Source organism: Rhinatrema bivittatum, chromosome 1 (genome assembly GCF_901001135.1).
Source record: "Rhinatrema bivittatum chromosome 1, aRhiBiv1.1, whole genome shotgun sequence".
In the NCBI taxonomy this organism is placed as follows: domain Eukaryota; kingdom Metazoa; phylum Chordata; class Amphibia; order Gymnophiona; family Rhinatrematidae; genus Rhinatrema; species Rhinatrema bivittatum.
The window spans coordinates 415,348,794-415,358,861 of NC_042615.1; positions in this window are offsets into that span (position 1 = coordinate 415,348,794).

The window sequence follows — 10,068 nt, forward strand, 5'->3', positions numbered from 1 at the left end:
AAAAGTGAAAAAAATAAACCACGTCAAAGGCACTACTATTTTGGGCAGTCATAGATCAACCTCATAAAAATCTATTCCCCCCCCCTTTTTTTTTTTTTTTAGGCCGTCTGACCAATAGCAGGTTCAGATTCTACTCCTCACCATTCTGAGTGTGACAATAAAAAGCTCACTTTGCTGCTTAGAATCTGAAGCAGTCAGAGCTCCAGCACAGTAAACTTTGAAGTGTCCCACTAGACCTAGGACCTCCTGGGTCAAAGAAAGGCACAATTCACTCGCCAAGAGAAATAAAGCTCTTGGCTATAGACATTACAGTTTTTTGTTTTTATCAAGAAAGAACCCAAGTAAACTTGGGGCTTTAAAGTCCTCTGGATAGTAGGCTGTGTATTACTAGCATCTGAAGAGTAACAGACAGGCCTTAAGTATGACATTAGCTAATGACTAGTATAACATGGCTGATCAGGGGATGCTGCACAGCAGTTGGCGTCCTTTGCCTCAAGACCCTAGGCCCAGAGCATGCATTGCATAGCTATAATTTGGGTTACTCTTCCACATTAAATTTAATTTGCCATTTGTATGCCCAGTCTTTCAATATTGTAGGGTCCTCTTGCAATTTTTCATAATCCTCTTATGATTTAACTTTGAATAATTTTGTGTCATCAGCAAATTTGATCACCTCACTTGTTGCCATTTCAAGGTTGTTTATAAATGTATTTAAAAACAGTGGTCCCAGAATGGATCCCTGGATCACTTCACTATTCACCTTTCACCATTAGGAAAATTTACCATTTAGGTTTTCTTCTTTTAACCAGCTCCCAATTTAGAATAGGATACTGCCCCCATTCCATGACTTTTAATTTCCTATGAAGTCACTCATGAGGGACTTTGTCAAATGCTTTCTAGAAATCCAGATACACTATGTCAACTGGCTCACCTTTATCCACATCTGTTTATGCCCTAAAAAAAAAATGTAGCAGATTGGTGAGGCAAAACTTCCCTTGGCTAAATCCATGGTGGCTTTGTCCCATTAAACTATGCCTATTTGTATTTATATGTTCAGCAATTTTGTTCTTTATGATAGTTTCTACCATTTGGCTTCGCATAGATGTTTGCAATTTCCTGGATCACACCTTGATCCCTTTCTAAAAAATTGGTGTTACATTGGCAACCCTTCAGTCTTCAGGTACCATAGACTATTTTAATCATAATTTACAAATTACCAATAGCAGATCCACAATTTCATTCTTCAGTTCTTTCAGTACTCTAGGATTTATACCATCTGGTCTAGGTGATTTGCTACTCTTTAGTTTGTCAATTTGCCTTAGTACAACTTCCAGGTATACTGAGAATTGTTTCACTTCTGCTGAATCATCACTTTGAATATCTTTTCTGACATGGGTATCTCTCTTACATCTTCTTCAATGAAAACCAAAGCAAAGAATTCATTTTTTCTCTGCTATGGCTTTCTCATCCTTAAGTGCCCCTTTTACCCCTTGATCACCTAATGGTCAACTGACTCCTTCACAGGCTTTTTATTTTGAATGTACCTGAAAAGGTTTTTATGATAAGGTTCTGCTTCTACAACCATCTCTTCAAATTCATTTTGCCTTTATCAATGCTTTGCATCTAGCTTGCCAGTGCTTATGCCCTTTCCTGTTTTCTTCATTTGAATTCCTTTTCCATTTTTTGAAAGATGTTCTTTTAGCTATTACAGCTTCTCTCACCTCACCTTTTAACCATGCTGGTAGTCGTTTAGCCTTCCTTCCACTTTTTCTAATGTATGGAATACATCAGGTCTGGGCTTCCAAGATGGTATTTTTAAACAATGTCCATGCCTGATGTAAACTCTTTACTTTTGAAGCTGCTTCTTTAAATGTTTTCCTAACCATTTTCCTTATTTTATCAGTCACCTTTTTGAAAATTAAATACTGTTGCAGTAGATTTCTTTAGTGTCCTCCTTCCAGCAATTAAAACAAATTTGATCATGTTGAAATCACTATTGCCAAGTGGCTCCAACACTCCAACCTCTTGCACCAAATCTTATGTTCCACTAAGGACTAGGTCTAAAATACTTTCTCCTCTTGTTGGTTCTTGTACCAGCTGCTCCATGAAGCAGTCATTTATTTCATCTAGGAACTTTACCTCTCTAGCATGTCCTGAACATTCACCCAGTCAATACTGGGGTAATTGAAATCACCCATTATTACTATGCTACTTATTTTGTTTACTTCCCTAATTTCTTGTAGCATTTCATTGTGTTTGTTCATTCTGGCCATGTGGATAGTAATACACCCCACTGCTATTTTATTCCCTTTTCACCTGGAACTTCTATCCATAAAGATTCAATATTGCATTTTCTTTTCTGCAGAACTTTTATCCTGTTGACTCAATGCCCTCTTTAATATATAGCATAACCCCATCACCAATTGGACAATTCCTATCATTTCAATATAATTTGTACACTGTTATCACAGTGTCACATTGGTTATCCTACTTCCACCAGGTCTCTGAGATGCCAATTATATCCAACTCTTCATCCAATGCTATACACTCTAACTTTCCCATCTTATTATTTTTTAGATTTTTAGCATTTGTATACAGTATGTTTTTTTTGTGTGTGTTAAAAACCTGCCTATCAGTTAACAGGAGTAATTTGGAATCTTTCTTCTGTCTGCTCTTTACTTAAAGGCATGTGGTCCACTTTAGCATTTATTACTTCTCCTCCTTCAAAGATACATCATTCTGAACCAAGCGCATTTGAGCGATTGTCAGCGTTCCCTCATCATCTATTTTAAAAGCTGCATTATCTCCTTTTAAAAAGATTAATGCCAGCATCCTGGTTCCACTCTGGTTAAGGTAGAGCCTATCCTTTCAGAAAATGTACCCCCTTTCCCAAAATGATGCCCAATTACTACCAAACCTAAAACTCTCTTCCCTGCACCATCATCTCATCCATGCATTGAGATTCTGCAGCTCTGCCTGCCTGCCTCTAGGATCCTGCACGTGGAACAGGGAATATTTCTGAGAATGCTACTCTGGAGGTTCTGGATTTCAACTTTCTACCTATAACCCTAAATGTGTCTTCCAGAACCGCCCTTCTGTACTTTCCTATGTCATTGGTTCCCACATGTACCAAGATAGCTGGCTCCTCCCCAGCACAGTCTAAAATCCTATGTGATACATAAGATCCACCACCTTTGAACCAGGCAGGCAAGTTACCTTACGATCTTCATGTTTACCAGCCACCCTAGCTATTTATCTTTTTAATAATCAAATCACCAACTACTATAGCTGTCCTAACCCTTCCTTTCCTGGGGACGAGGTCCTGGAGACATATCCTCGGTGCGAGAGGATACTGTATCACCTTGAGCACAGGTCCTAGTTACAGGATTGCTTTTGGCCTTGCCAAGGTGATGTTCTCCTTCAAGGTGAGCTTTCTCCTCTAAGGCAGTTTTATTGGGCCAGCACCCAGGATGTCCTGTGGCATGGACTGATATTAGCACTGCTCTAACAAAAAAGGAAGTACATTTTCTTGAGCAGGTGCCTGAGCAACAGGTTGTTTCTTTGTTCCTCTGTGTTTGGCTGCTCCTGATTCAGACTTTCGATTGAGATCTGGCCTGGTAACTGACCTTGCTTCCATCTGCTGCCTGCCCTGATCCTTGTTTATCTACTGCGTCCGAACGGACTCTGCTTGCCTCGATCTTGCTTGCCTGACCACGTCTCTGCCTCTTGATTCTGTACCATGCCTTGGCCATATCAGTCAGCTCCCCAGCAGTCCTCCTATCTCCTTCTTCCTTCCCCAGGAGTCAAGTCTCTACCCTCTTCTCCCTTTCCATTCCCCAGCAGTTGAGTTCCGCACCCCTCTTCTCTCCCAGTCCCCAGCAGTCTTGCTCCTAGCTGCCTCCCAAACCTCCCAATCCCTAGCAGTCTTGCTCCCCACCCACTCCTTGTTCCCAGCAGTCTTGTTCCTCAGCCTCCTTCCTGTCCCCAGCCACCTCCCAAGATTCTAGCAGCCTTGCTGCCTACTTGCCCAGTCTCATCTAGTTCCCTTCTCTCACCCATCCCCAGCAGTCAGAGGCTGCTGGTTGTATCCAGCTCCACGGCCGAATAAAAAAATAAAATAAGGACAAGGGCCAAGGATTCACTGAATATCTTTAAGGCCCTGACTGCACACCACTGTAAGCTGCTGAGGAGGAAACATATTAAGGTTTCCCTTAGCAGACCTTAAGTAACATAATTACATTCAGGATGGGACTAAGTTCTCAACTTTCAGAGGGTCAGCTGCATATATGTGACTAAACCCCTCCCTACTTGTGATATAGCAGGCCACACTGAGAAGTTGTTAAATAATTTCTCAGAGAGCAAATGGTAAGAGTATTGAATAGGAATACTCTGCTTTTGACAATCCAAATCCATTGGATACTGTGTTTTTAGTTAAAAACTCTTATCTCCCCAAATACCAAGAGGCAACACAACAGCGATATTTGGATCTGGGCAATGAAGTCCTGATCCAGTAAGCCCTCTACTCTCTTCATGAAAGTGAGGCAGAAGGGAGGCTCCCTCTACTATTCTACTCCTCACCTCCATATATACATGACCTACAAGGAGCTGTTCTACTCCTGTGCTTGACCGAAAGATTGCACAATTATCAGGCATAGACCCTGTAAGAGAATAGATAGTATTACCCCTAGGAGTTTCCCAGTGACAGGGAATTCAGATCACAAAGGAGATCCTGTGGAGGCATTTCTCCTCTCCATGGGGAGAGGTAAAAAAAGGGTTCCAATCCCTAACTTCATTCTCCCAGTATTTATTTCATTTATTTAAAACACTTATATTCCACCTATTTTGAACTCGGTCATGCTAGGCAGATTAAAGACAATAGACAAACAACCAAAATAGCCATTTTTAGTACTAGCTACCCCATAAACTGCTGAAATGCTTCTTTAAACAACATGGTTTTCAGTACCTTGTGAAAAGCCTTATAATTGTCTAGAGACTGAATTTCCTCTGTTAAATAATTTCACAACATTGACCCAATAATAGAAATTGAACGCATCCTAGTTTCCTGAAGATGGGCATTTTTTTTTTTTTTTTACTGAAAGCTCTTCAAAGTAGTGCCCCCTGGTAGACTGACATGCTCTTCCAGGAACAAAACTCTTAAAAAGACTAGACAAAATTCTAGGAGCAACTCCAGGAGGCAAATTAAAAACAGGACTTAAAATCTTGAATTTTATTCTTTGCTCAACTGGGAGCACTAACGGGATTTAGTGCGCACTAACGGGAAGTTGGTGCGCACTAATCATTGTTAGTGCGCACTAACAGAAAATGATACAATTTGACACTTTTCAGGGCAGTTAAGGTCATTTTAGGAATGAATATGTATTCTTATTGGCTGCCCTCTTATTTATTGATGTTACCAAGGTTCCCACTGACAATATATGGAGGATGGGAAATGGAAACGGTTGGTAGCTTGACAAAAAAAAGTAATGTGATCAGTCAATGTGACTAGAACTTGTGCCCTATCCCTGATACCGGGAGTGTTGTGATCTTCCTGCATGCAGTGCCGAATCCCTGATACCGGGAGTGTTGTGATCTTCCTGCACACAGTGCCCTATCCCTGATACCGGGAGTGTTGTGATCTTCCTACACGCAGTGCCCTATCCCTGATACCGGGGGTGTTGTGATCTTCCTGCACTCAGTGCCCTATCCCTGATACCGGGAGTGTTGTGATCTTCCTGCATGCAGTGCCCTATCCCTGATACCAGGGGTGTTGTGATCTTCCTGCACTCAGTGCCCTATCCCTGATACCGGGAGTGTTGTGATCTTCCTGCATGCCGGGATAGGGCACTGTGTGCAGGAAGATCACAACACCCCTGGTATCAGGGATAAGGCACTGTGTGCAGGAAGATCACAACACTCCCGGTAACCGGGATAAGGCACTGTGTGCAGGAAGATCACAACACTCCTGGTATCAGGGATAGGGCATTGCAAGGTAGAAGATCACAGCTCTCGAGATCCTGCACAGGGCAGTGCAGAGAGGAAGATCACAACACTCCCGGTATCAGGGATTGGGCATTGCAAGGTAGAAGATCACAGCTCTCGAGATCCTGCACAGGGCAGTGCAGAGAGGAAGATCACAACACTCCCGGTATCAGGGATAGGGCACTGTGTGCAGGAAGATCACAACACTCCCTGTATCAGGAATAGGGCACTGCGTGCAGGAAGATCACAACACCCCCAGTAACCTGGATACGGCACTGTGCAGGAAGATCACAACACCCCTGGTAACTGGGATAAGGCACTGTGTGCAGGAAGATCACAACACTCCCGGTAACTGGGCTAGGGCACTGCATGCAGAAAGATCACAACACTCCCAGTATCAGGGATAGGACACTGCATGCAGGAAGATCTCAACACCCCCGGTAACAGGGATAGGGCACTGCGTGCAGGAAGATCACAACACTCCCGGTATCAGGGATAGGGCACTGCGTGCAGGAAGATCACAACACTCCCGGAATCAGGGATAGGACACAAGTTCTAGTCACATTGACTGATCATATTACTTTTTTTGTCAAGCTACCAACCATTTCCATTTCCCATCCCCCATATATTAAACCATCACGTCAGTGGGAACCTTGGTAACATGAATAAATAAGAGGGCAGCCAATAGGAATACATATTCATTCCTAAACTGACCTTAACTGACCTGAAAAGTGTCAAATTGAATCATTTTCTGTTAGTGCGCACTAACAATGTTTAGTGCGCACTTAACTTCCTGTTAGCGCGCACTAACTCCCGTTAGTGTGCACTAACCAAAAAAAAAGATTTTTCACGATAAATCGGGGGAATTTCTATTGTATCGCACTCTTTACCGATTAATGACGATTTAAACCTTATCGGGACGATAATCTAAATCATTGAAAAACGATTCACATCCCTAGTTTGAACCTTTATCAAGGTTTTCAAACTAACTTATTCAAAGACTAAAGATAGGCGTATTGACCGAATTAATAAAGTTACTTTGGATCAGAGGATTTTTAGGGTATAAAACGGGAAGCAGACAAAGAAAGAAAAACTGGGACTTTGGGTTTTTTCCTTACACGTGGAGAGAGACAGAGCAGGACTGCTTCAGATATCTGGTAAAGAAGATATCTTATTCAGGCATATGAGAACCGTTAATTGCTATTGTTTCTAGATTGGCATTTGTATTAGAAATGCATTAATTAATTAAGATAATGTCATTGGTCGATATCTATCTAATTTTAATTTTTTCTGCCACCCTATTAATGGTTTTCACATTGATTGTAGGGTATAGTCTGTTAAAATTAAGGTTTGAACATAGAAATGTTTCTTAGAATCATTTAAAGATTTTAATATTGATATCTTTCTTTATCTGAAATAAAGAAAATATTTTTTACTACAAATTGGTTTTATTCTAAGTGCATGCTGTGCTGCATGAATTATTGGTCAATAAAGTTCTGGAGTAAAAACGAAAACACATCTCTTTAAATAATAAAGGCAAGAAGGGTAGAAGGGAGGATTTAAGTATAGGGATTTCATCCAAGCAGGATTGCTTGGTAATAACTTTTAATTCTGCTAATGGTGAATCCCAATACTTCTATCAAACCTTTGCACATGATAACCTGGATATTTAGGATTTTAATCTCAGAAATCCTCCCAGTTACATATGTAGGACAGCAGAGGAAGTATGAGTTCTGAAGTCTCAGTGCTTAGATGACAGTGTTGCAAGGAAAAGAGCTTTAGATTCTCTGAGTACAAGCAGGATGGCAATCCTTACAAGTGGGTTATATCTGCTGTAGCCTGGCACAGAACTTTGATTTCAAAGCTTCTAGAAATTTTGAGCATGCCCTACTGAGCAGGTGCAGCCGTAGTTTACCTCTTTTAGGCAGGGCCCCTGAGTCTCATTTTTTCTGCAGTGCCTGCAGGTCACAGTTATTTGCTCTCTCTCTCACAGGTACTGCAGTGAATGTTTCTGGAGCTGCAGAAACTGTTTTTTCTTTTTTTTTATGTAGTTATTGTTTATTTTAGTTTTTTCATATTTCAACCACATGGTGAGCAGGCCTAGTGCCTAGCGCAGACTGATCAAAGTTTATTTTTACATTAATAAATAATGCTGCTCAGCAGCTAATGAATTTTATTCTTTCCCTCAACTTTCTTCTATTTTTTTTTTTTGGGGGGGGGGGGGCGGGGGTTTGCCTTTGTTGGTTGCCTCATGAAGTCTGTAATTTGCGGAGTCCCTGTGTAGTCAGTCTAGGCCTCTAGAATTTTATTTATTTATTTAAGAATTTTTATATACCGTCATTAAGTTATTTACCATCATAACGGTTTACAATAGTGCACCAATATCAAAGAGAATATGGATCATAATTTACATAGGTGGTGCCAGTACTATTCGGTAACAAACAATATAGACCAGGGGTGGGCAATTCCAGTCCTCGAGGGCCACAAACCAGTCAGGTTTTCAGGATATCCCTAATGAATTGTTTTTCAATAATTAGTAATAGTCCACCACCTCTTCTGTTTATTCTGGGGATTGAGAAGATATCATAGTTTTTGTTTATTAATTGATTTTTTATGACTGTATCAGACTTTTTTAGCCAGGATTCAGTTATGGCTACGAAATTTGGTTTTATGTCAAATAGTAGGTCTGTAATTACAGGGAACGTTTTTGAAACAGATTGTGCGTTGACTAATAAAAATGTAATCATAAGGATTTTGCTCACGTTAGTATGGTTGTTTGTTTTAATTTGGATGAGTTAATTGGGTTAGAATGTGACTTGCCTTGACTAATGCTATGATTTCTCTTATGGCCTATTGATTACTGACTACACTGAATATAGGTAATTATCAATAAAGCACAAAATAACATATTTCTTGACAATCTATCTAAAATCCTAAATATGGCCTCCAGAACATCCCTCCTGTAAAGTCCAATATCATTGGTCCCTGCATGTACCATGACAAATTATTCCTTCCTAGCACTCTCTAAAATCCTAGTGAGGCGATATTTAATCCATTAGGCAAATTATTTAGTTAAACAATTTATAGCTGATACACAAATATCAGTGGGTAACAAAGGATACAATTATAATTAAAATCAATGCAGATATCACATGACTAATACAAACAACATACAAGAAAAAAAATAGTGTTTACTGCAAGGCCTGTCTCAGGCAACAGAGTGCAGTCAGTGGCATCTATCAGTAAAAGCCATAGCAAATAGATGTGGATCCATAAAGTCAAGAGGCCGTCAATGAAGAGTGGGTGGCTCGCCAGAATGACGGCTACTGCCTGGAGATAATACCCTTATTCAATAAACATACACATGGTTACTGTGACTCCAACATAGCTCTAAGCTTCAACAGCAAGAGGAAATGTGGAAAAAAGGATTTGCACTCACAAAGCGGGGAGTAGCTGGCTTGTTACGGCGGTTACTACCCCAAACCAAATAAGCCTGATACTTCACTTTCAATGCATATCCAGCATAGCTCTCTGCTTCAACGGCAGGAGAGAAGAAAAACTGATACTTCACGCATAACCAGCACAGCTCTCTGCTTCAACGGCAGGAGAGAAGAAAAACTGATACTTCACGCATATCCAGCATAGCTCTCTGCTTCAACGGCAGGGGAGAAGAAAAACAACCAATAAGGGCTGAATAACATAGTCTGGGTAAAACAAATAAGCATGGGTGTAGCTTGCTTATTGCGGCGGTTACTACCCCTAACTAATCAAGCTTGATATTTCACTTGGATGCAGCTCCATCACTGCTCTCTACATCAATGGTGGGGGTGGAAGGGAAATAGAACCAAAGAGCTAAGAGAAACAGATAAGTATGAGAAAAAAAAAAGTGTGAAGCTTGCTGGGCAGACTGGATGGGCCGTTTGGTCTTCTTCTGCCGTCATTTCTATGTTTCTATGTGTTTTTAGGCATTTTCTAAAACATAGCAAGTCATTTTCAGCTTTAAGCTCTTAAGGCAGCACGTTCCAGAGAGTATGTCCAGCTATACTAAACATCATTCTCTAGATGTGGTTAAGCAGACATGCTTCAAAG